Raw genomic sequence first — 27,339 nt, forward strand, 5'->3', positions numbered from 1 at the left:
CTCGAATGTGACTGCCTCTGTCCCCCTCCACATCATTGTACTCGCTTGAATACCTTGAGGTTGGCACACATTCTCGTATCTTAATCCCGACTTATGTCTTCACGTTTGTTCCTTCCCAAGATTTCATAAAATAGTGTATTCACGATCTACACTGGCTTCTTTTCTCAATATTTAGCTACGCAACCCTACATGGGCAAAAGAACACAAAAACACATGTATTAGCGCTTAAACCTGAGAAAAGTAATGCCCATCATAAATAAAAAACACTTTGCATTCTTATCGCACAAGAATTTATCAGTAACCTACACCAGTAGAGTTCTGCTAAAATACTCCCGAATCCACACTCTTCATGGAGACAACATAAATGGGCACACATATACGTTGTAAATTGTGTTGCATCTTTGAATAAAAGCACATTTGATGGCAATCTTACAGGCTTTGCACAAGTCGCAACACATGAGTGTGACTGTCTTTGTGCCCCTCCAATTTGCATATTTCCTTGAACCCAATGAAGGTTAGCACACACGCACATATCTTTGAGCACAAGTTATGTCTTCACGTTTGTTCACTCCAAGATTCCATCAACCACAGTGCAAACGCAATGTACTTTGACTTCTATCTTCTATACTTGTCTCCACAACCCTACATTCACAGAAGAACACAAATACACATATATTTGCGATAAAATCTGAGAAAAGTAATGATCATCGTAAGAAAAGAATACTTCATATTACTAATACACAAGCACTTATCATTGTGCTCAAAGATATATGAGTGTGTGCTAACCTCCATTGTGCTCGAGTAAACATATAAAGTGTAGGGGCACAAAGGCAGCCACACTCATATGAGTGTCATGACTTGTACGAAGCTAGCTAGATTGTTGTCAAATATGATTTTATTGAAGAAGCAAAATGATCAAGAGCATGAATATGCACCCATTCATGTCGTCTCGATGAAAAGTGTGGACTCGAGAGTATTTTTGCATAGTGCTGTAGAATTTTTTTTGGTGGAAAATCATTGTACCAAAGTTACTGTAGTAGTCACTATTTATATGTCGCAGAAAATCAATTCCTGCAAATTTACAGGGGCCTGTGGATTTCCACACGCCCGTGTGGATGCCCGATTCCAGCCCTCCTTAAGTTAAATTTTCAGCCTGTTTTGAGGATCTTCACATATGATCTTTAATGTTAAACTTTTTATTGTGCTTGCATGTGTAATTGTGCATGGTCTTGTAGCCAATGGCGGTTCACCTTAGTTGCAATGGTTGTATTCTTATGTATAGGAGAAGTTTCAACATTGAATGTTCCCATGCTCTAGTTTTTACTTGAATTTTTAGGAATTTTTGCCCGATTGACAATTGTTACACTACTCGCTCATGAAACCTTGTTGAAACTCAAGTTTAATGTCTAAGGGACTAATTAGTTTTCTTTCTTCTATCAATTTTTGCTAAAAAACATGGAAAAAGAAAGAAAAATATTTGTTTTAGTTGTGCATTTGGGGTGGAAAGAGGTACCACCTATGAAGTATGAAGCTACTCTCATAAGTCAGATACTGGTTATGCCCTATGAGAGAAAGAGCTATCTCATGGGATGAGTGAAAGCTACTACCCCGGTAGAAAGAGCTAGCACCTCGAAAGTGTGCAAGCCACTATAGCGGCCACTTCGGAAAGGGCTACCTTAGAGGATTTGTGAAGCTACTATCGTCTCTTTGCTTTGTTTTGTATATAAATAAGTCCCTTATGCTTAGAACTTTGAGGAGTATACGTTAGGTTGACTTAAGTGAGTTTACACACACTTATACGATTTAGGGTTTGTTGTCCTTTTTTATTCGAGTTTTTAGCTAGAGCATTGATTTTTTGTATTTAGTGTTGAAATTCCCCTTACTTGTAGAATGCTTCCCTTGTATGCTTTGGCGAACTTAAGGCCAAGCACTTTCAATATTTCCTTCTTCTATGCTTCAAAGTTTTATTTTTGCTTGAGTACAAGAAAAAGCTTAAGTGTGGGGTGTTTGATAAGTACTTGTGTATTAGTAATACGAAGTATTCTTTTTTTATGATGAGCATTACTTTTCTCAGATTTTTTTGCTAATACATGTGTATTTGTATTTTTTTGTATATGTAGGATTGTGGAGACAAGTATAGAAGAAAGAAGCCAAAGTAGATTGTATTTGTAATTTGGTTGATGGAATCTTGGAGTGAACAAACGTGAAGACACAAGTTGTGCTCAAAGACATGTGAGTGTGTGCCAACCTCCGTTGTGTTCAAGGAAATATGCAAATTGGAGGGGTACAAAGGCAATCACACTCATGTGTTCCGACTTGTACAAAGCTAGGAAGATTGTCGTCAAATATGCTTCTATTTGAAGATGCAACGCAATCTACAGCATAGACGTGTGCCCGTTTATGTTGCCTCGATGAAAAGTGTGGATTCAAGAGTATGTTTCAACCGAGTATTGTAGCAGATTACTGTAGCAAATCATTGTATCAATTTACTATAGCAGTTACTGTTCACAGACCGCTGAAAATTGCATTTCTACAGATTCACATAGGTGTGTGGAAATTCCACACACCTTTGTGGATGCCCGATTCCAGCCCTATTTAAGTTACGATTTCAGCCCGATTTCAGAATCCTTTTTTCCATCTTTTGGCTATATTTTCTCCACCTTTGGAGCCGCCCGTGTCTAGGGTTTGGAGAGGCTTTGGCTAAGCTTTTAGAGAGGTTTATGGCCTTCGACATCGCATTTCCTTCGAAAGAGAGTTATTGGGGGGCTTTCGTTGGCACCGATCCTGTGAGGTATGCCCTAGTCTTGGCGAGGGAACCTTTGGAGAAGATGCGGCCACTCTAGAACACCATCGACACGAACACCAAATGGGTTATTCATGGATTGCATATTTTTACTTTTGATTTTATTATTGATTGTATTCTGCTCCATGGAGAGCTAAACTCCTAGTGTGTACTTGGACTCGTAAACCCTAAGATGATATCGTTTCTTTGACTTTTATTATGCTTTCTTTAATTGATATTTTAATTGAGTTCAATCTTGAATGCTTGTTGAGTTGATTTTCCCTTAGAGTGACATTAGGGTTGAGAATCCATTTTGGTAATCCTTGTGGATGAGTGACACACTGATAAGTGCTTGTGTACTAAGAATATGAAGTATTCTTTTTCTTACGATGAGCATTACTTTTATCAGGTTTTATCGCTAATACGTCTGTTTTTGTTTTCCTTTGTGCATATAGGGTTGTGGAGGCAAATAGAGAAGAAATGAGCTAAAGTAGATTGTGAATGTATTAATGGAATCTTGAAGTGGACACACGAGAAGATGCAAGTTGTGCGCGAAGACATATGAGTGTCTGCCAACCTCCATTATGCTTGATGGAATATTGACAACGCATCTTGCGTACGTCCCATAAGTGCACGGGTTTGTCAAAGTAATAAATCCCAGATGAGTGGGTATCGTATCCACATAGAGTAGGGAATCAAAACACTTAAATTGCTTCTTAACTAAGTGAAAAGTGAATAATAGTTGTGTGACATGATGTAATGTAACAAAAGTAAAAGAGACAAGAAAGAGAACACAAGTAAAGGGGAGGTAGGGCAATCGATATAAATGGGGTACCCAGATATTGTTTCGCCTAGGACAATCATTTCAAGTACAAAACCCTCTGTTATGCTTTCTAAGTAATGCATTAATGAGTCGTGGAGATCCTTCAATACATGGTCCAAAATCTAAGGCCAACCATACCTAACTCTATACATATCCCGAAGGAGAAATTGAAGAATCTCTCAACCTCGAACTCGTATAGAATCGCAATAAGTTCTATGGATTCCAAGTGATAAATCCTCTTCCTAAATGTAGACCTAACCCTTTGGTCTAGGTGGAAGGTTCCGAGTCACAATTAAGCCCTAGGTGCTAAAATCACTTCAACACTTCACTCCGTTACCTCTGCAACTAAGAACCAGCGGTAAGCTCATCCCTTAGCCCATTCACTCTACTATGACCGCAAAGAACTCGAGGAAATTGAGGTAGGATAAATCACACTGGAGGGGAAAGGGGACGCTCCGCTACCTCTCGGTTCACCCACTCAACCCTCTCCAATCTAGCTTTGTCTAACTCTCGTGGTGTGTCACTCATTCACAAGGGTTACCAAGGTGAACTCTCAGTCCTAGTGTCACTCTAAGGGAGCATTTAATCAATCAGGCATTCAAGATTGGAACTCAAATAAAACATTAATTAATGAAAGCATAATAACAAGGTTTAATGAAACAAATACATCCTAGGGTTCACAAATCCAAGTACCCGCTAGGGTGTTTAGCTCTCCATGGAGCTAGTTACAATCAATGAAATCGAATGTAAAAAACAAGTAATCCATAAAAAACCGTTGATAGTCGTGACGATGGTCTTGTGGACAAACCTCTACCCACTAACCTTCTTCCAAACGGACCGCGATGTCAGAGCCGTAAAATCTCTCCTAATTCCTATCCAATACCTTTTCAAAACTCTAGCCACCACCCTCTCTCAAGTTGGGGAAAAGATGGAGAAAAAATGCTGAAATTGGGGCCAAAATTGCCCTTAAATAGGGCAGGGATCGGGAATCCATACGCACCTGTGGATTCACCACACAGGCCTGTCGACTTAACGCACGGGCGTGTCGAATTTCCACATGCCCATGTGGATTTTCCAGAAATCACTTTTCTCGCCCGGCTGTGAGCAATACCTACTACAGTACATGGCCGAAATACTGCCAAATCCATATTCTCATCGAGGTAACGTAAACTGGCACACGTTTACGTCGTAGATCAGTTTGCTTCTCCGATAAACGGTTACATTGGTGGAGATCTTGCTATACATGTACAAGCCAGAATACTTGAATGTGACTTTTTTTGTGCTCTTCCAAATCATTGTGCTAACTTGAATACGAGGAGATTGGCACACATTCTCGCATCTTGAACCCGACCTATGTCTTCGCGTTTCATCCTTCTCAAAATTTCCTCTAATTCCTCTTCGTAGATGTAGACCAAACCCTTTTGTCCAGGTGAAAGGTCCCTAGTCACAATTAAATTAAGCCCTAGGTGCTAAAATCACTTCAACACTTCACTCCGTTACCTCTACAACTAAGCCGCAATGGAAGGTCATCAGTTAGCCCATTCACTCTATTATGACTGCAAAGAACTTGAGGAAATGGAGGTAGGATGAATCACACCGGAGGGGAAAGGGGATGCTCCGCTACCTCTCAACTCACCCTCTCAACCCACTAAAATCTAGGTTTGTCTAACTCTCGTGGTGTGGCACTCACTCACAAGGGTTGCCAAAAAGAACTCGCAACCCAACTGTCACTCTAAGGGAGTATTCAAACAATCAAGCACAGAAGATTGGAACTCAATTAACATATTAATTAATGAAAGCAATATAACAAGGTTTAATAAAACAAATACATAATAGGGTTCACAAATCCAAGTACCCACTAGAGGGTTTAACTCTCCATGAATCTAGTTACAATCAATGAAATCGAATGTAAAAATAAGTAATCGATAGAAAACCCCCTCGATAGTCATGGTAATGGTCTTGTGCTTCCTCTACTCGTCCAAGATCCCTTTGTCCGGCCTAGGATACACCTTGTCGGATCTGTGCCGACGAAAGCTCTCCTACTAACCTTCTTCCAAATAGAGCATGATGTCGAAGCCGTAGAACCTCTCCCAATCCCTAGCCAATACCTCTCCAAACCCTAGCCGCCGCCATCTCTCAAGTTGTGGAAAAGATGGAGAAAAGAATGTTGAAATCAGGGATGAAATCGGCCTTAAATAGGGCTGGAATCGGGAATCCACACAACACAGTGGATTCACCGCACGGGCTTGTGGAATAACGCACGGGCATGTGGAATTTCCACACGCCTGTGAATTCCACACGCCTATGTGTATTCTATGGAAATTGCTTTTCTCGGGCGGCTGTGAATAGTGTATGCTACAGTTAATTCCTGCAATGTTGCTGCAGTACGTGCTATAGTACCAGCCCGACATACTCCCGGATCTCTATTCTTATCGAGGTAACGTAAATGTGCACATGTTAATGTCGTAGATCGCTTTGCTTCTTCGATAAACGGCTACATTGGTGGAGATCTTGCTATACATGCACAAGCCTTAATACTTGAATGCAACTACCTTTTGTGCCCCTTCAAATCATTGTGCTGACTTGAATACGAGGAGGTTGGCACACATTCTCGCATCTTGAACCCGACTTATGTCTTCGCGTTTGATCCTTCTCAAGATTTACTCCAAATGGTGCATTTAGAATCTACATTGGCTTCTTTCTCTAACATTCGGTTTCACAACCCTATGTGCATGAAAGTAACATAAATGCACACATATTAGCGCTAAAACTTGATAAAAGTAATGCTCATCATAAAGAAAGAACACTTCGGATTCTTATCACACAGGCACTTATCAGTCGGATACTAGTTATGCGCTAATGAGAGAAAGAGTTATCTAATGGAATGAGTGAAAGCTATCACCCAAATAGAAAGATCTACCACCTCGAAAGTGTGAAAGCCAACTTAGCGGCCGCATTTTTGGGTGGAATCTTGGAAGGAACAAACGCGAAGACACAAGTGGGACTCCAGGATACATGAATGTGTGCCAATCAGAGGAAGCATGTCCTCCACCACAACCGGGCAATTGGTCACGGCCGCAACTCTATTCGAAGCTATGAGATCTAGCTTCTTAGTGAGACTCTGTACTTGTGCCGTCAATGAGCTCACCGCATCGATCTCATGGATACCAGCCACCTTTTTCTTCTCCTTAGCATTCCATTGGTAACTATTTAACCCATTTCATCAATTAATTGACGAGCTTCATCGGTGGTTTTGCTACCTAAGGTACCTCCTGCTGCCGCATCCAAGAGTTGCCTTGTACTCGGGTTCAAACCATTGCAGAAGGTTTGAACAATCATTCACTTCGGGAATCCGTGTTGCGGATACTTTCTTAGGAGCTCCTTGAACCTTTCCCATGTCTCGAATAGAGACTCCAATTCCAACTGAACAAAGGACGAGATCTCATTCCTAAGCTTTGCTGATTTTCCGGGAGGGAAATAACGAGCTAGAAAAAGCTTCTACCATCTCCTCCCATGTAGTGATTGATGCTCTAGGTAATGAGTGTAGCCAACGCTTTGCTTTCCCCTTAAAGGAAAAATTGGAAGGTTTCTCAATTTGATGGCATCATCCATAACCCCATTTATGTTCAAAGATGTCGCACACCCTCGAGAAAGCCCTCTATATGACTATTTGGATCCTCATCGGCCAAACCGCTGAATTGTGCGATCGCTGCAAAGATATGGATGAATGCCGGCTTTAGCTCAAAGTTCGAGTCATGAATCGGAGGACGCACAATACTCGATTGCGTCCCCCAACACCGAAGGTCCGGCATAGTCGGATAGTGTCTGGGTCGTTGCTCATTCTCGTCCCCGCCATGTTTTTCGATTCCTCTCCTTCCAAATCACCTGAATTATGCTCGTTTCTTTTCACGGTGTTCTTTCCCTTTTCTTCTAAGTGTACGTTCAAGCTCAGGGCTTCCTTCAATCAATATTGATGGATTGCCTCGGGTCATAACCTGGAGCTGCAACAAAAAGAAAGAAAATGAAAATCAGAACGATGATAGAATGAGAAGATATGAAACAGAATATATGGTGAAATAACTAAGAAAACAAAGTGCAAAGTATCTCTAAACGCCTACTCCGTGGCAACGGTGCCAAAAACTTGACAAGGTCCCCTTGCGTATATCCCGCAAGTGCACGGGTTTGTCGAAGTAATAATCCCGAGTGAGCAGGGTGGAATCCACAGGGAGTAGGGAGTAAAAACACTTAATTTGATTATTAGCTATGTCAAAGATCAATGATAAGGATTGTGATAATGATTTAATTCTCAACAATAAAAGCAACAAGAAAGAGAGCAAAAGTAAAGAAGGGGTAAGGCAATCGATAAAGATGGGGTACCCGGATAATGCTCCGCCTAGGATAATTGTTTCAAGTGCAAGAACCCTCTATTATGCTTCCTAATCAATGCAATGCTGAGTCGTGGAAATCCTTAATTACATAGTCCCAAATCTAAGGTCAACTATGCCTAACTCTATACATGTCCCGGAGGAGAAATCGAACAATCTCAACACCTCGCACTCGTATAGAGTTGCAATGAGCTCTAGGGATTCCAAGTGATAAATCTCTTCCTAATTATAGACCTAACCCTTTGGTCCAGGTGGAAGGTCCCTAACCACAATTAAGCCCTAGATACTAAGATCACCTCAACGCTTCACTCCGCTGCACGCGCAACTAAGCCCCAGCGGAAGTTCATCCCTTAGACCATTCACTCTATTATAGGCGCAATGAACTCGAGAAACGTAGGTAGAATCTATCACACCGGAGAGGAAAGGGGACGCTCCTGTACCTCTCGACTCACCCTCTCAATCTTCTCCAACCTAGCTTTGTCTAACGCTCGTGGTGTGTCACTCACTCACAAAGTTACCAACAATAACTCTCAACCCTAGTGTCACTCTAGGGGAAATGTTCATACAATCAAGATCTTCACCAACGAAGCCTTTGATTGAAGAATAGTTGTGATCTACATCATGAAAAGTATGGAATTGGGAGTGTTTTTTGACAAGGTCCCCTTGCTATATCCCGTAAGTGCATGGGTTTGTCGAGGTAATAATCCCGGGTGAGCGGGTATCGAATCCACAAGGAATAGGGAATAAAAACACTTAATTCGATTCTTAGCTATGCGAAAAATCAATATTGATAAGTGTGAAAATGATTCAATTCTCAACAATAAAAACAACAAGTAAGAGAGTAAAAGTAACGAAGGAGTTAAGGCAATCGATAAAGATGGGGTACCCGGATAATGCACCGCCTAGGATAATCATTTCAAGTGCAAGAACCCTCTATTATGCTTTCTAATCAATGCAATAGTGAGTCATGGAAATCCTTAATTACATAGTCCCAAATCTAAGGTCAACTATGCCTAACTTTACACATGTCCCGGAGGAGAAATTGAACAATCTCAACACCTCGCACTCGCATAGAGTTGCAATGAGCTCTAGGGATTCCAAGTGATAAATCTCTTCCTAATTATAGACCTAACCCTTTGGAACTCACTTACAAGGTTACCAACAAGAACTCTCAACCCTAGTGTCACTCTAGGGGAAATGTTCATACAATCAAGCATTCAAGGTTGGAACTCACAATAAACATCAATTTATTGAAAACATAATAAAGAGGTTCAAAGAAACAAATACATCCTAGTTCACAATACCCGAGTACCCACTAGGGGTTTAGCTCTCCATGGAGCTAAGTACAATCAAAGAAATAGAATGTAAAAGCAATGAATCCATAAAGAAACCCCCTCGATGGTCGTGCTCGATGGTCTTGTGGAGAGTCCTCTACTCGTCACAAGGGATCCTTTGTCCGGCCTAGGATACACCTCGCCGGATTGGTGCCGATGAAAGCTCTCCAAATAACCTTCTTCCAAACGACACGCGATGTCGGAGCCATAGAACCTCTCCAAAAACCTAGCCGAAGCCCTCTCGCAAGTTGGGGAAAAGATGTAGAAAAGAATACCAAAATTCGGGCTGAATCGGCTTTAAATAGGGCAGGAATCGGGCGACTACACGGGCGTGGATGCTCCACGCGCCCGTGCGGAATTTCCACACGGGCGTGGATAATTTCCACACGCCCGTGTGGATTCTCTGTTTCTCTGGTTTCACGGTCGGCTGTGAACAGTGCTGCTACAGTGACCACATTGGCAAGATTTCCAACTGGATGTGCCAACTCGAATACGAGGAGGTTGCCACACATTCTAGCATCTCACATCGACCTATGTCTTCGCGTTTGAACCTTAGCAAGATTTTCTCCAAAATCGGTGCATTGTGATCCACATTGGCCTATTTCCTTCATACTCGGCCTCACAACCCTACCTGCATAAGAGTAACATAAAAACACACATATTAGTGTAAAACCCGAGAAAAGTAATGCTCAACATAAGGAATGAACGTTTCGCATTCGTATCGCACAAGCACTTATCAGTCGTGTCGATGGTCTTGTGGAAAGTCCTCTACTCGTCGTCTAAGGATTCCTTCGTCCGGTATAGGATACGGCTTGACGGAAGCTCACCTACCAACCTTCTTCCTAAGGAATGACAAAGTCGGAGCCGTAGAACCTCCCCAAAACCTTGGCCAATACCACTCAAAACCCTAGCCGAAGCCCTCTCGCAAGTTGGGGAAAAGATTGAGTAAAGAATAGAAAAATCGGGGCTGAATCGGCTTTAAATAGGGCTGAAATCGGGCGACTCCCCGGGCGTGCATAATGTCCCACGCCCCTGTGGAATTTCCACATGGGCGTGGATAATTTCCACACGCCCGTGTGGATTCTCTGAAACTGTTATTTTCGGCCGGTTATGAACAGTAACTGCTACACTTTTCATCGAGATAACATAAACGGGCACACGTTTATGCTGTGGATCGCTTTGCTTCTTCAATGACGGATAAGTTGATGGAGATCTTGTTCTATGTGCATAAGTCGGAATGCTTGAGTGTGACTGCCCTTGTGCTCGTCCAAATGGTTGTGGAAGCTCAAATACGAGGAGGTTGGCACACACTCTAGCATCTCGCGCCCGACTTATATCTTCGCGTTTGAACCTTAGAAAGATTTCCTCCAAAATCGGTGCATTGTGATCCACATTGGCTTCTTTCCTTCATAAGTGGTTTCACAACCCTACCTGCATAAAAGTAACATTAAAACACACATATTAATATCACACAAGCACTTATCAAACTCCCCCACACTTAAGCTTTTGCTTGTCCTCAAGCAAAAATTAAACATTCTGTGCATTAATGAAGAAAATATTGAAAGTGCTTGGCCTTAGGTTCACCAAAGTATACAAAGAGAGCATTCTACAAGTAAGGGGAATTTCAACATTAAAAACAAAAAATCAAAGCTCTAGCTAAAAACTTGAATAAAAAAGGACAACAAACTCAAAATCGTGTACGTGTGTGAACTCACTCAAAACAACCCAAGGTATACTAAAAATTCTAAGTACAAAGGACTTATTTATCTACAAAAGTGACAACAATTTCAAAGATGGTAGTAGCTTCACACATCCTCTAAGGTAGCCCTTTCCAAAGCGGCCGCTAAGGTGGCTTTCACACTTTCGAGGTGTTAGCTCTTTCTACCAGAGTGGTAGCTTTCACTCATCCTATGAGATAGCTTTTTCTCTCATTAGGGCTTAGCTAGTATCCGACTTATGAGAGTAGCTTCATACTTTATAGGTGGTAGCTCTTTCTACCCAACAAACACAATTAAACAATAAAACTATTTTGTTCCTTCTTTTCATCATTTTTTTTATTTAGAATTTAACACAAGAAACAACTATAACTAGTCCCTTTAACATCGAACATGAGTTTCCAAAAGAGTTTAAAGAGTGAGTAGTGCAACAAATGTCAATTGGGTAAAACTTCCTAGAAATTCAAGCAAGAACTAGAGCATGAAAACATTCAATGTTAAAAATTCTCCTAAACTCAAGAATACAATCAATGCAACTAGGGTGAACCGCCATTGGCTATGTGAACATATATCAATCAAGAACAATATAAACGATGTGTGCACTATGAAACTCCCCCCCACACTTAAGTTATACATTGTCCTCAATGTACACATGCAAGCTCACTCATAATGTATTTCATTCAAAAATAGATGTGGGAGAAGCAATCAAAACAATACTCCCCTGACTCCTAGTGTTGCGTTTGATGAAGTTAATTCCATGAGAGTAGTGTTCCGACGGGTTATGAAGCTCACACGGACAAGTGCCGAAGCACCTTGGCCGTGCCCATGACAAAGTCTCCATTCCCAAGATGACAAGACCATCTCAAGTATCGGTGTCAATAGCTACTACATATGTTTCCGCTGCTGGTGAAGATGATGCTGGTGCTGCAAAATAAATGAAGATTGTCAAAGAAAAGAGAAAGAGAAGCTTACCGACAAAATAAAAATGAAAGACTAGAAAACGGGTGGAAAACTCAATTAACAACCCTCTAAAACGACAGTGAGAGGTCAGGAGAGAGCAAGGATGTGTTCTCAAAACGTTTGAGGGTGAAAGGATGAAGAAACCCAAAAAGATTTTAAAGAAAACCTGTGGTTATAGCGTTTCTGTACATCCACACGGGCGTGTGGAAACTACCCACGCCCGTGTGCCCGACCCACAGGGGCAGACGCACGCCCCTGTGGACTCTCCCTGCAACCGAGAAAATTCTCTAAGACCCACGCCCGTGCGAAAATTCCACACGGGCGTGGACATTCACAGGCCCAACTCACAGGGGCAAACGCACACCCCGGTGTATTCTCGGGATGGAGAGATCCTCTGCAGAGATTCGCATGGGCGTGCGAAAATTACCCACGCCCGTGTGTGGTTCACAAGGTCTCCCACAGCGGCGAGTCCACGCCCCTGTGTGCTCTCGGGATAAACCGCCCAACTCTGCAGGAATTCACACGCCCATGTGGAAATTACCCACGGGCGTGTGACAGTCGCATGGTCGTTCACTGGGGCAGCCGCACGCCCCTGTGCCTTCTCTGGATGAGCTCGCAGTGCAAATCCACGATCGTGCGGAAATTCCACACACCCATGTGTTTTCTCTGGATGCCTTAGAAAATTCTGCAGGCTCTGCAGAGAAGTTCACAAGTTAAAGTGTATAAGAGTTCACAAGTTGCAAAAAGCCTCACAAGCCTGAAGGCCGAAGCTTATAAAAAATTAAATCAAGTTCCTAATCAAAATCCAAAATGCAAGTTTAAATGTCCAAGTTTCAAGTTTCAAATAAATCAACAAATGAGCTCGACAACCTCGAGACTACAGCGTTGAAGAGTTCATAAGTTACAAAAGTTTCACAAAAAAATAAAAAATATCATCTCATTTGGTTCAAAAAAATAAAAAATAAAAAAAATAATAAAAAATCAAAAATCAAAAATCAAAAATCAAAATCAAAAAAATCAAATCAAAAAAAATAAATAATAAAATAATAAAATAAATAAAATAAAAATAAATAAATAAATAAATAAATAAAGGAGGGGAATTGTGTATGATGAAACAATGCTCTCGAGGAAAATATCACCCACCATGCGTACATAGTGGATCCCATCTTTTCATGCATAGAGGGTCCTTCTATGAGTTTCCCATGCCAAGTTTGGCGTGCTCTTCTATATTTTTGTCTAACTTGGGTGTGTAAGTATACCACAATATCGTCAAGCCTTCCTATCTCTTTGGTTGGTAAATCATCGAAGTTAGAAACAAAATTTTTAGAGCAGATGGAGTTAAAGAAAACCCTAGAAGTTGTGATATCTATTTGTAGCTCCTGATGGATAGCAGGCCGGTGCAAAAAATAAAAAAAAATAAAAATAAAAAAATAAAAATAATATTATAAAAAAATGAAGGGTGGTGATGGGCCACCCATTTCGCACACACGTGCTATATCATAGGGAAGTAATTACAATGATGTATTCAAAACAAAAAATGTCTAAGTGTTGCCAGCTAGAAGTTTCTTTGATGACGTTGCTCCAATCAAGATATTCATCGGGTGACCAAATGATCTTTGATTGTCCTGAAATTTCTTTCAAAACGTAAAGACACGTTTAGTCTTCAATCTGAACGGTTGAAATTCAATTTGAGATCTATATGATTTATGGAAGAGAGTAGGACTATGGGCTATGATCCAGGATGACATTTCTCTACGTTCAATGTTAATCAATGTATTAATCGGACCATGCCGCAAATTTGGATCGGTCTGAATTTTTTTTGTGAAGACCCCAGACTCGACAAGATTTAATATGAACGGTTATGATTGGGTCTCAAGGCCACCAATTGTCAAAGTAAAATCGCAAATCATACATGAAATTCATTGATGATTGTCACCACACTATATTCAAATTCTAGCTCAAGATCAGATGGTCTAAAGAGCTTCAATCCTTCTGGAATTTTTTCTACAAGATCAAGGTGTTCTGATCTTCAATATGAACGGTGACGATTGCATTCCAAGTTCATATGACTATCATAAAAAATCCGAAAATTTGGAGGTGAAATCTGCCTAAATTCCTGCCCAGTTACCTTGTCATCAAGACAGGCATCACCATACCAAATCATGTTCAATTTTAATGAAAATTTTTATAGTCGTTTTTAAGGTCTTTGTCTTTAATATCAACGGTGGAGATTGGATTTTGTGCTCATGTGATCATCATAAAAGTTTGAGTTCAAAGACCTTGTCTATTTAGTTCCATGTTCGCCCATGGTGCTATCAAGTTGATAAACGGCTTATAAAAACATTCCAGATTTGGCTGAAAATGCTTATAAATACAAGGCCCCTCATTCAAAATATGGCGAAGATCATATGCGAAGCTTGAGATTCCATAAAGAAAGTCCAACATATTTATTGCTAAGAAGAAGATTACAACGCCATGGAATTTCATTCCATTTATTGGATTATGCTAACAACGATGTAAAGTAGCTAATATCTAAAAAAATCAATCAAGAAAGAAAGATAAATTAAACTAAAGTTGTGATTTCAATTTCTCAAAGTTGGAGAGAAGTTCTTCAAGTGATGATGATGAGTGTGAATCGTCACCCCCTCCGAGTGCTTCAAGTTTCTCCAAGACAATAGCCAAGGATTTGTCTACTTCTTCTATTGGAGCAATGGACTTTAATAAGTCCAAACTTGAGTTGATGAGGTATATGTCTTCTTCTTCTTGAGCTTTCAACTTCTCTCTTTGGGCTTCCAACTCTTGTAGCTTCTTTTGAGTTTGTGAGAGCCTGATTTTGGCCTCGTCAATGCTTTGGGTCATCACCATAATCCCTGATTTTCTTTCTTTAATGTTTTTTGCGCTCCTCATCAATTGCTCCTTCTCTTTCATGTTGGAACCTTTTTCATTGTGCTTCATGTCTTGAATACGCTTTGCAATGTCAAGTACTTCATATACCTTGTCTCTTGTGGCCAAAATATCCACCCCGAATAGCATCATGGTTCTATGAAGTTTGGTGATCTCTTCCCTTAAGGCGTCATGTTCATGAGGTTGTGACGATTTCACCTTGTGAATGAAATTATTCACCCAAAAGGTTTGTAAGATATGATTTTTATCACTATATTGAGGATGAGATGAGCTCATGGATGTAGTTCTTGTGGTCAAGTCCTCCTCAAGTTTTGGAGAATCTTTTGGAGGAGGGTTATCATCGGCGGAAGTGGTTTTTGAAGTTGAGTTTTCTGGAACGGGTTGAACATAAGGGATAGCTTCTTATTGAGGGCACTCCACTAGAGGATCGACATCAAGGAATGGTGTGTAGTTATCATCATCATGTGCAAAGTCCGAGTAGAGAGAATCATGCTCAGAAGGAATTGCCTTTGAAGAAGAAGCCTTATGAGAACCTAAAATAGAGGAGTGCACTCTATTTTAAAAAGAAGTCATCATAAAATAAATAAATGAATAAATAAGTAAATACAAACTTGTAGGTTTAAGCTCGGGTTTTGGGATGTTGACTTGTTCTTCCTCACTCCTATTCGGATTAGGAACTAAAAAAGGGGGAGGGAATAAATGAATAAGCAAATGAGTTATATAAAAAAACAACAATAAGGCATACTATGATCAGGCGCTTCATGAATTCGAGAGAATGCCGCATGGCTTCGGCGAGGCGATATGTGAGCTTATCATCTCCAACCCTCAGTGTCAACTCCCCACCGTCCATGTCTATCAATGAATTGGAAGTGGGCAAGAATGGAATCCCAAGTATCAAAGGTACATCTGCATCCTCATCGACGTCCAACACTACAAAGTCAACAGGAATTATGTACTAGTCCACCTTGACAAGCACGTCTTCAATGATGCACCTCGGATGTCTCACTGTTCGGTCCGCTAGTTGCAACGTCATTCGAGTGGGCCTAGGCTCTCTCAAGCCTAGCTTCTAAAAGAAAACATACGGCATGATGTTGCTATAGGCCCCTGAGTCCGCCAATGCCATTTCTTCATCCAAATTGCCAATGTTGAACGGAATGATGAAGCTTCCCGGGTATTTGGGATAATGCCTCAACAAAGGGAATGTCGATGTGGAGTTGCTTGAACAAACTCAGGAACTTCTTGTATTGTTTATCTACTCTGTCATTCTTCAATCACAGAGGCACCTCCTTCTCTTTGCTTGCTCCATCCTCAACCTCTATGACCTCGGGTGCGTCTACAGTGGGCTTCTCACTCGGAAGCTTACCCTCAACCTCACGACCACTTCTCAATGTGATCGCCTTTACATGCATTCTAGGATTGGTCTTGGTATTACTCGGCAAGTTTCCTTGTGGTTTCTCCGATAGAGACGTCGCAATTTGCCCCACTTGATTCTCAAGATTGTGGAAAGAAGCGGTGTGGTTGTGAAGTGCATGCTCGACTGATTGAAACCTTGTATCTGACGATTACACAAATCTAGTTTAGGCCTTCTCTAAACCGGTCATTCGGGTCTCCAAACCTGAAACTCGGTTCTCTATGTTTAGGGCTTGTTGTTGTTGGAAACCCGGTGGTGCCATGGCCTTTTGTAGTCCTTGGTTGCTCCACGAAAAATTATGATGACTATTCCAACCCGGATTGTAGGTGTTACTATATGGATTCCCTTGGTTCCTCATTGCATTACCCACAAAATCGACTTTCTCCATTGAAGATGCATCACCAATAGAGATCTAACAATCGGAGGGAGTATGTGCTCCACCACATCCGGTGCAAGTAGTCATGGTCGCCACTCTATTAGAAGTTAGAAGGTTTAACTTCTTAATAAACGATTCCACTTGAGCCGCTAATGAAGTTACTGCATCTATTTCATGGTGCCCGGCCAACTTTTTCCTTTATCGCTCATTCCACTAATAACTATTTATGGCCATGCCTTCTACTAATTGTCGGGCTTCTTCCGGGGTTTTACTCCCCATTGTACCTCCTGCGGCGGCATCTAACAACTGCCTTGTACTCAGATTCAACCCTTTGTAGAAAGTCTGAATAATCATCCATTCAGGAAATCTGTGATATGGGCACCCCCGCAAAAGATCCTTGAAGCGCTCCCCTGTCTCAAACAATGACTCTAACTCCATCTACACAAACGACGATATCTCATTGCGAAGCTTGGCCGACTTCCCTAGAGGAAAGTATCTAGCAAAAAAAGCTTCGACCATCTCGTTCCACTTCGTGATGGAGCCTTGGGCAAAGAATGTAGCCACTGCTTGGCTCTTGCCTTAAGAGAGAATGGGAAAGCCCTCAATCTAATAGCATCATCCGATACATTGTTAATCTTCAGCAAATCACAAACTTCCAAGAAGTTCTCTATATGGTTATTCAGATCCTTATCAGCCAAACCATTGAACTGCGCTAACTACTGAATAATTTGGATGAATGTCAGTTTCAGCTCAAAATTTGGAGTTGTAATCGGGGGTCGCACAATGCTCGATTGTTTGCCCAAAACTAAGGGTCTATCATAATTAGAAAGTGTCCTCTATTGTTCATTCTGTTCTGCCATATTATCTGACCCTTTAACTTCTATCTCAGCTTGATTGGACGGTTTTTATGAATGTTATTTTCCCCTTCTTCTGAGTGTACGTTCAAGTTCAGTATCTCCTTCAATCAGTATCGAAAGGGTTCCCTCGGGTCATAACCTGCAGCTGCACCCAAAGAAAGAAAACAAATTAGAACGATGATAGGAAATGAAGTTTTGAAATAGAATGAATGAATGAATAGCTAAGAAAACAAAGTGCAAAATATCTCTAAACGCATACTCCCCGACAACGGTGCCAAAAACTTGACAACGCCTCTTGCGTATGTCCAGCAAGTGCACGGGTTTGTCGAAGTAATAAATCCTAGATGAGTGGGTATCGTATTCACAGAGTAGGGAATAAAAACACTTAAATTATTTCTTAACTAAGCAAAAAGTGAATAATAGTTGTGTAACAAGATGTAATGTAACAAAAGTAAAAGAGACAAAAAAGAGAGCACAAGTAAAGGGGAGTTAAGGCAATCGATATAAAAGGGGTACCCGGACATTGCTCCATCTAGGACAATTATTTCAAGTGCAAAACCCTCTATTATGCTTTCTAACTAACGCATTAATGAGTCATGGAGATCTTTCAATAAATGGTCCCAAATCTAACGTCAACCATACCTAACTCTATACATGTCTCGGAAGAGAAATTGAACAATCTCTCAACCTCACACTCGTATAGAATCTCACTGAGCTCTAGGGATTCCAGGTGATACATCCTCTTCCTAGATGTAGACCTAACCCTTTGGTCCAGGAGGAAAGTCCCTAGTCACAATTAAGCCCTAAATGCAAAAATCACTTCAACGCTTCACTCCATTGCCTCTGCAACTAAGCCACAGTGATATAAAATAACAAAATAAACAGTTGGATGAAGAACTTTAGTTCAAAAGTGACAACATTAACAGTTTTAGCTTACCATATGATTATTATAAATTTATTTTCTTGCATTAAAAATGCCTAATATAGCATGCAAAACCTCAAGACCTAATTATAAAAAAAGGAAGTTAAGGTATTCACATAATTTGCACAAGATTAGGCACTACTCCAAACTTGACAAATTCAGCTATGAGGATCATAATGAATTCAAATAACTACTAATGATAATATCAGCATTTTACTGATCCCCACCTAAAATTATTGGAGCATAACACCATCAGTTTCAAATCATTATAGAAGTGATCCGATGAAAATGACACCACCATAAGAGGACAAGCAACTTCAGCACAAAAGAAGCGAAAGAGTTTATGTACTCACCAGAGTGATAGTGCTCTCTCTACACGGGGAAGTCTCTGGCAAGATCAAAGAAAAAGTTGGAGGTGGTTCACGGCACTCCTCAATTGATCTCTTTTTCATAGGCTCCGCTAAGCATTAGGAAGGGAAGGGGTTAACATTTGAAAGAAATAAAATCTTCCGTAAAAGCCCTTTTTAATATCTTTCTTTATAAAAAAATAGGTGTTAGATTCAGCCATTCAATAAAGAAAAAAAAAACTATTTTTACATCTCAACCAAATTGATTAATTAATTAGAAGACATATGCGCATCTTGATATTTCCAACATGTATATATGTAAAGACATTATATGAAAGACACATTTTTTTCTTTAATAAAAGTAATGCTGTACAGTGAACATTCACAATAAAAGCTAGAAATTGTAACCAACAATTACCATTGGGAGAAATATTATTTTTTATTGTTAAAAGAGATTGATTGGGAGAAATATGATTTTTTATTGTTAAACTTTACGACTCATTTTTTGACACAAAGAGATTGTTTAAAATAATGTGTCACCATCTATGTTGCTAATAAAATTACATGCCCTATTTGTAATATTCACTTGAATATGTTGCAAAAAGCGTTGCAAAGTATTCAAATAAGAGAGACCTTTCAACTGCACCAAAGTATGTTCCAAGTTTGCAACACTTGTCAAACTATAACCTTTGAAGTTTGGACTATTTGCAACAGAATAAACCATCAAATTATCTGATAGAAGCTGATAAAGTACACAAAATCCTAGTTCTTCTATGGGGTTGACAAGTCTAAGCAATGAAGACATTGTCACACATGTAACATTATGACTAAGGTAAATTCAAGTTTTATTAGTACATAGGAAGCAGTGGTATATTATGTTTTTCATATCTTATTCAGTTTTTATTTGGATTTTGTGCAAGCTATTTTCATATAGGTGTAACTATAACAGTCTTTTCTCATGAAGAAATTCAAAGAGTATGGTTGATATGAATGCAAAAACTGATATTTAATTCAGTAACACATGGTAGATATATTTTAAATGTGTATCTTTTCAAATTAATAATATACCACATCATGATCTTTCATACGACTAGGTATATGTAAGAATTGGCATGGTGAAGTATGTTGTTGATGTTGCATCCCTAGCTAAAGTATTTAATAGTTTGGGCTACTAAAGTGATAGGGACGCAAGTGTACATGTTGATCATGTAATAAAGTGCTCAAAAGCGGTGTATCAATCCACATGGAAGATTGAGAGTACTGGTACTAGTACTAATCCCGGAAACTAGCCTAAACAAAGGTTGTGATGTGTGTAAGCAATCAAAGAAACAAGAGAAAAGTAAATAAGAGTATGGAAACAAAAGTGGTCGAGAAACATGGGAGAAATTGGATGCCCTGGCATAGTATCCCTTTAGGATTTGTCAAGTTCAGAACAAAGGTTGTATCAGTATGTATTCCTATTTTAACCGAGAGAAATCCAAAAATATACTAAACAACTCTTGCAAGGGTGATTAGTATCCCTCTAGGATTTGTCAAGTTCCGACACCCCACAATCACTTTGCACCCTGTGAAATCTCAATGTAAACTAACATTAATTTCTAAAATTGATAATTCTTCTTGCGAAGAGATTATCCCTAATCTCATACAGAATAAAAATGTGATTTCTTTTAAAATCTATTCCCTACAATTGGAATGAGCATGGAAATTATTTGTTAATTCACTCGGGAGAATTAAGGGAGGAGAACTCTTGACTCCAAAGTACCCTTATTGCTAGGCTTACACATAATCCCTTCTAATCGCGGTATGTCTATGCTAAGTGTGTATTTCTGCTCATCGCAAAGCACATCATATATGAGAACTAGGGCTTTCGAATCGTTAGCTATCAAGTCATACACAACACGCAATTGGATTCAAATAATATGGATTGCAATTAAGAAACAATTAAAGCAACAAAATCCATAATCAATGTTAAAATAGAATAAAATCCTAGAGTTCAAATACGCCTGAACATCTACAAAATTAGCTCTCCATTAATGGAGTGCAAGCATCCAAACAACAAGTGACACAATGAAAATAAAAAGAAGACATGAAAACTCCCTTCTCAATTGTGCCGCAAGATGATTGCCGAAGAACGCCTAATGATCTTCCATGAATGCTGCCAACATAATCTTGATGGCTACAATCCTCCTTCCCCAACATGAACTCTTTCTCTGGAAATCACTTTTCTCTGGCCGTCTGTGAATAATATCTGCTACAGTACTGTGCCAAAATACTCCCGAATCTATATTCTCATCGAGGTTGCGTAACACAGGCACACACTGGAATACTTGAATGTGACTACCTTTGTGCCCCCTCTAAATCATTCTGTTGACTTGAATACGAGGAGATTGGCACATATTCTCGTATCTTGAACCTGACTTATGTCTTCGCATTTGAGCCTTCTCAAGATTTCCTAAAAATGGTGCATTCACAATCTACATTGGCTTCTATCTCTAACTTTCGGCTTCACAACCCTATATGCTTGAATGTAACATAAATGCACACATAGTTAACTCTAAAACCTGATAAAAGTAATGCTCATCATAGGAAAGAACACTTTGCATTCTTATCACACAAGCACTTATCAAATATGTATATTTGAGTACCACAATGACAGTCACACTCATGTGTTCCAACTTGTGCAAGCTAGCAAGATTCCCGTCAAATGTGCTTTTACTTGAAGGTGCAATGTGATTTACAGCATAGACGTGTTCCTGTTTTTGTTGACTCAATGAAAAGTGTGGATTCGGGAGTATTTTGGCTGAGTATTGTAGCAGGTTAATAAGGCACTCACTGTAGTAGTTATCGTTTACAGACTGCTGAAACAGATTTCCTACAGATTTGCAGGGGTGTGTGGAAATTCCACATGCCGATGTAGATTCCCGATTTCAACCCTTTATAAAGCCGTGACTTATGCTGATTTGGGGATCTTTTACAGACTGCTGAAACAGATTTCCTACAAATTCGCAGGGGTGTGTGGAAATTCCACATGCCCATGTAGATTCCCGATTTCAACCCTTTATAAAGCCGTGACTTATGCTGATTTGGGGATCTTTTCCATCTTTTCTCTATCTTTTCCCTAACTTTGGAGATGCCGGTGGCTAGGGCTTAGAGTGGCTTTGGCAAGGCTTTTAGTGTGGTTCTATGGCTTTCGACACTGCGTTCCTTCGTAAGATAGTTATTGGGGGAGCTTTTGACGCCATCGATTCGGAGAGGTGTGGCCTAAGCTTGATGAGAGAACCTTTTAAGAGGCTGAGGGTACTCCACAAGACCATCGACACAAATACTAGGTGATTTTATTCATAGATTGCATCTCTTTACTTTTGACTTCATTGTTGATTGTATTTTGCTCCATGGAGAGCTAAACCCTTAGTAGGTGCTTGGACTTGTAAACCCTAGGATGATATTATTTCTTTGACTTTAATTATGCTTTCCTTAATTGATGTTTTTAATTGAGTTCCAATCTTGAATGCTTGTTGTGATGATTTCCCTTAGAGTGACACTAGGGTTGAGAATCCATTATGGTAATCCTTGTAGATGAGTGACACACCATGAGAGTTAGACAATGCTAGATTGGAGAGGGTTAAGAGGATGAGTCGAGAGGTAGCAGAGCTTCCCCTTTTCCCTCCGGTTTGATTTACCCTACCTCCACGCTCCAAGAGTTTTTTGCAATCACAATAGAGTGAAGTGCTAAGATACGAATTCCACTGGGGCTTAGTTGCGCGAACAACATAGTGAAGCATTGAAGTAATCCTTAGTATCTGGGGCTTAATTGTGATTAGGGGTGTTTTACCTGGACCAAAGGGTTAAATCTATATAAGGGAATAGGGTTTATCACTTGGAATCCCTAGAGTCTAAAGCAACCTAGCATAGTGTGAGGTGTCGAGACTGAGAGATTTGTCTACCGGGGCATAGTGTAGGGTTAGTCACGGTTAACCTTAAGTTTTGGGACCGTGTGTTTAAGGATCTCCATGAGTCATTAGACATCAGTTAGGAGGTATAATGATTGGTATTGCACTTGGAACAATAGTCCTAGGTGGTGCAATGTATGAGTGCCGCACTTTCTATCGATTTCCTTTCTTCTCATTTTATTGCGCTTCTCTTTCTTATTTTCTTTAGTTCTTCTCATATTGATTTTTTTCATACCACTATTGTTTTACTTTAGTTAAATAACAATCTTCGTGTTTCTGATGACTATTCCCTGTGGATTCAACTACCCATTCACCGGGTATTATTACTTCAACAAACCCGTGCACTTGCGCGTCACACGCAAAGTGTGTGTCAAGTTTTTGGCTCCATTACAGGGGAATAGGCGTTTTAGAAACACTTTGCACTTTGCTATTTTAGCTATTCATCATTTACTGTATTTCACACTTTCTTATTCTATCATCGTTCTGATTTGTTTGTCTTTCTTTGGTTGCAGGTCCAGGTTATGACCCGAGGGAACCCTTCGACATTGGTTGAAGGAGACCCTGAACTTGAACGAACACTTCGTAGAAGAGGTAAAGAACCTGCGCAAGAACAGAATCACTCAGCTAAAATAGAGGGTGAAGGATCTGAAAACATGGCTGAACAAGAAGGCCAACGAAGAACTCTTTCAAATTTTGTTAAACCTACTATTTATGGGACACAATCGAGCATTGTGAGGCCAATAGTAGTAGCCCAGAATTTTGAGTTGAAGCTAGTCTTTATTCACATGGTTCAACAATCTACATAATTTAATGGGTTAACCAATGAAGACCCGAACAATCATATCGAAAACTTCCTTCAAGTGTGTGACATGTTAAAGATCAATGGGGTTTCTAATGATGCAATTCACTTGAGGGATTTCCCATTCTCTTTGAAAGGAAGGGCCAAACAGTGACTTCATTCATTGCCAAGAGTTTCCATCACAACATGGAACTAAATTGTCTAAGCTTTCCTTGCGGTACTTCCTCTGGAAAATTGGCAAAGCTTCATAATGAGATATCTTCATTTGTTCAGATGGAGCTTGAAACTTTGTTTGAGACTTGGGAGCGATTAAAGGACCTTTTGCGGATGTGTCCACAACTTGGGTTCCCCAACTGGATGATCATTAATACATTTTATAATGAGTTGAGCTCAAGCAGCAAACAACTTCTAGATGCCGCCGCAAGAGGTACAATGGGAACAAGACTCTCGAAGAAGCCCGCCAATTGATTGAAGAAATGGGTTTGAATAGCTACCAATGGAATGCAAGAGAAAGGAAGAAAGTGGCTGGACTCCATGAAATTGATGTGGTTACATCCTTGGCAGCCCAAGTAGAGGCATTAAGCAAGAAATTGGATACATTGACTTCCAATTGAAAAAGTAGACTTTGTGGGCAATTCGGGAAATGGACATGGCAATCCTTATAGCAACACCTACAACCAAGGGTGGAGAAGCTATAATAACTTTTCTTGGAATAACCAAGGGTAACAAAAGGTCATGGCACCACCGGGTTTCCAACAACAACAAGCCCCAAACATGGAGAGCCGAGTTTTGGGCTTGGAAACCCGGATGAATGATCTAGAGAAAGCTTTGACGTGATTCATCTAGTTATCGGACACAAGGTTTCAATTGGTTCAAGCTACACTTCGCAAACACACCGCATCATTGCACAATCTAGGAAATCAAGTGGGGCAAATTGCGAAGTCATTATCGGAGAGACCTCAAGGAAGCTTGCCTAGTAACACCGAAACTAATCTAAGAGAACATGTGATGGCGATCACTTTAAGAAGTGATTGTGAGGTTGAGGTTAGGCTTCCAAATGAGAAGACCAATGTTGAAGCACTGATAAGTGTTTGTGTACTAATAATATAAAGTATTCTTTTCTTACGGTGAGCATTACTTTTATCAAATTTTATCTCAAATGCATGTATTTTTGTGTTTTTTTGTGCATATAAGGTTCTTGAGCCAAATAGAGAAGCAAAAGGCCAAAGTAGATTGCGAATGTATTATGTTGATGGAATCTTGAAGTGAACACAGGAGAAGACGCAAGTTGTGCTCAAAGAAATATGAGTGTGTGCCAACCTCCATTGTGATCAATGGATTATGTAAATTGGAGGGTACCAAAGGAAGCCACACTCATGTGTTCAAACTTGTGCTGCAAGATTTATGTCAAATGTGCTGTTACTTGAAGAATCGACGTGATCTACGGCATAGACGTGCGCCGGTTTGTGTTGCCTCGATGAAAAGTGTGAATTTGGGACTGTTTTTTGATGAAGTACTGTAGAAAGTCACTGTAGCCAATCAATGTAAAAATTTATTGTAGAAGTTACTGTTCACAGACAGCAAAAATTTAGATTCTAGCAAATTCACACGGGCGTGTGGATTCCCGATTCTAGCCCTATATAAAGCCGCGATTCAGCCTAATTTCAGGATCCGTTTTTCCATCTTTTGAAAGACGTGCAGCTAGGGTTTAGAGGGGCTTTTGCAAGGCTTTTGGAGTGGTTCTACGGCTTCTAGACCGCATTTCTTTTGGAAGATAGTTATTGGGGGAGCTTTTGGAGTGGTTCTACGGTTCTATCTGGCGACGCATGCCCTAGGCTTGACAAGGGGACCGTTGGAGAGGATGAAGCTACTCCACAAGATCATCGACATGAATACCGATGGGGTTTTCTCATGGATTACATGTTTTAATTTCAATTTCATTATTAATTGTATCTTGCTCCATGGAGAGCTAAACCCCCTAGTGGGTACTTGGACTTGTAAACCCTAGGATGTTATTGTTTCATTGACTTTCTATTATGTTTTACTTAATTGATGTCGTTAATTAAGTTCCAATCTTGAATGCTTGTGGAATAATTTCTCCCTTAGAATGACATTATTGTTGAGAATCCATCTTGGTAGCCTTTGTGGATGAGTGACACACCATGAGGGTTAAATAATGCTAGATTGAGCGATTTTCCACCGGGGCATAGTGTAGAGTTAGCCACGGTTGATTTTAAATTTGGGACTGTGTATTTCAAGATTTCCACGACTCATTAAGCATCATTTAGGAGACGTATGATAAGTGCTTGTGTGACAAAAATGTCAAGTGTTCTTTCCTTTTGATGAGCATTACTTTTATCGGATTTTAGCTCTAATATGTGTGCATTTATGTTACTTTCATGCATAGGGTTGTGAAGCCAAATGGTAAAGAAAGAAGCTAAGGTAGATCGTGAATGCACTATTTGGAGGAAATCTTGAGAAGGTTCTAACGCAAAGAAATAAGTAGGGTTCAAGATGCAAGAATGTGTGCCAACCTCCTTGTATTCAAGTTAACACGATGGTTTGGAGAGGCACAAGGACTGTCACATTCGAGTATCCCGGCTTGTGCATTGATAGCTAGATCTTCACCAATGAAGCCGTTTATTGAATAGGCAAAGCTATCTACGATGTAAATGTGTGCCCGTTTACGTTACCTCGATGAAAGAATAAATTCGGGAGTGTTTTAGGTCGGCACTGCAGTAGGTTGTTGTAGCAAAACAATGTGTCAATTTCACTGTAGTAGGTACTGTTCACAACTGGCCGAGAATCAGAATTTCAGAAAATCCACCCGGGCGTGTGGAAATTATCCAGGCCCACGCAGAATTTCCACAGGCCCGTCTGGAGAATCCGCAGGGGCGTGTGGATGCCCGACTCCAGCCCTATTTAAAGCCGATTCAGCCCCGATTTCAGCATTCTTTTCTCCATCTTTTCCCAACTTGAGAGAGGGCTGCGTCTAGGGTTTTAAGAGGTATTGGCAAGGGATTTAGAGAGGTTCTATGGCTTCGACTTCACGCTGCATTTGAAAGAAAGTTAGTGGGAGAGCTTTCGTAGGCACCGATCAGACGAGGTGTATCCAAGGTGGGCCAGAGGGACTTTTGGAAGAGTTGAGGCTTCTTCACAAGACCAACGTCATGACTATCGAGAGTGTTTTCCATGGATTACTTGCTTTTACATTCGATTTCATTGTTGATTGTAACTAGCTCCATGGAGAGCTAAAGCCCCTAATGGGTACTTGGATTTGTGAACCCTAGGATGTATTTCTTTAATTAAACCTTTTATTATGCTTTCATTGATTGATACTTTAATTGAGTTCCAATCTTGAATGCTTGATTGATTGAATCCTCTCTTAGAGTGACACTAGGATTGAGAGTTAATATTGGTAACCTTTGTGGATAGGTGACACGCAATGAGGGTTAGACAAAGCTAGATTAGAGAGGGTTGAGAGGGTGAATCGAGAGGTAGCGGATCATCCCCTTTCCCCTTTGATTTGATTTACTCTACCTCCACATTCCAAGAGTTCTTTGCAGTCTTAGTAGAGTGAATGGGCTAAGGGGATGACCTTCTATTAAGGCTTAGTTGCAAAGGCAACCGAGTGAAGTGTTGAAGTGATTTTAGCACATAGGGCTTAATTGTGACTAGGACCATCCGCTTGGACCAAAGGGGTCTACACATAGGAATAGGGTTTATCACTTGGAATCCCTAGAGCGTCTTGCAACTGTACACATTACGAGGTGT

At 40.3% G+C, this 27,339-nt stretch overlaps 2 non-coding genes across 2 annotated transcripts; one reads left to right on the forward strand and one right to left on the reverse strand.

The window, feature by feature from the left end:
• The first annotated feature begins 6,954 nt into the window (after nt 1-6,954).
• Nucleotides 6,955-7,061, forward strand: LOC120274247. The gene has a single exon (XR_005540779.1). It is a non-coding gene; the product is annotated as a small nucleolar RNA R71 (small nucleolar RNA).
• A 16,745-nt stretch (nt 7,062-23,806) lies between these two features.
• LOC120274261 lies at nt 23,807-23,912 on the reverse strand. The gene has a single exon (XR_005540792.1). It is a non-coding gene; the product is annotated as a small nucleolar RNA R71 (small nucleolar RNA).
• Between the last annotated feature and the right edge of the window lie 3,427 nt (nt 23,913-27,339).

Source organism: Dioscorea cayenensis, chromosome 12, assembly GCF_009730915.1.
Source record: "Dioscorea cayenensis subsp. rotundata cultivar TDr96_F1 chromosome 12, TDr96_F1_v2_PseudoChromosome.rev07_lg8_w22 25.fasta, whole genome shotgun sequence".
NCBI lineage: Eukaryota > Viridiplantae > Streptophyta > Magnoliopsida > Dioscoreales > Dioscoreaceae > Dioscorea > Dioscorea cayenensis.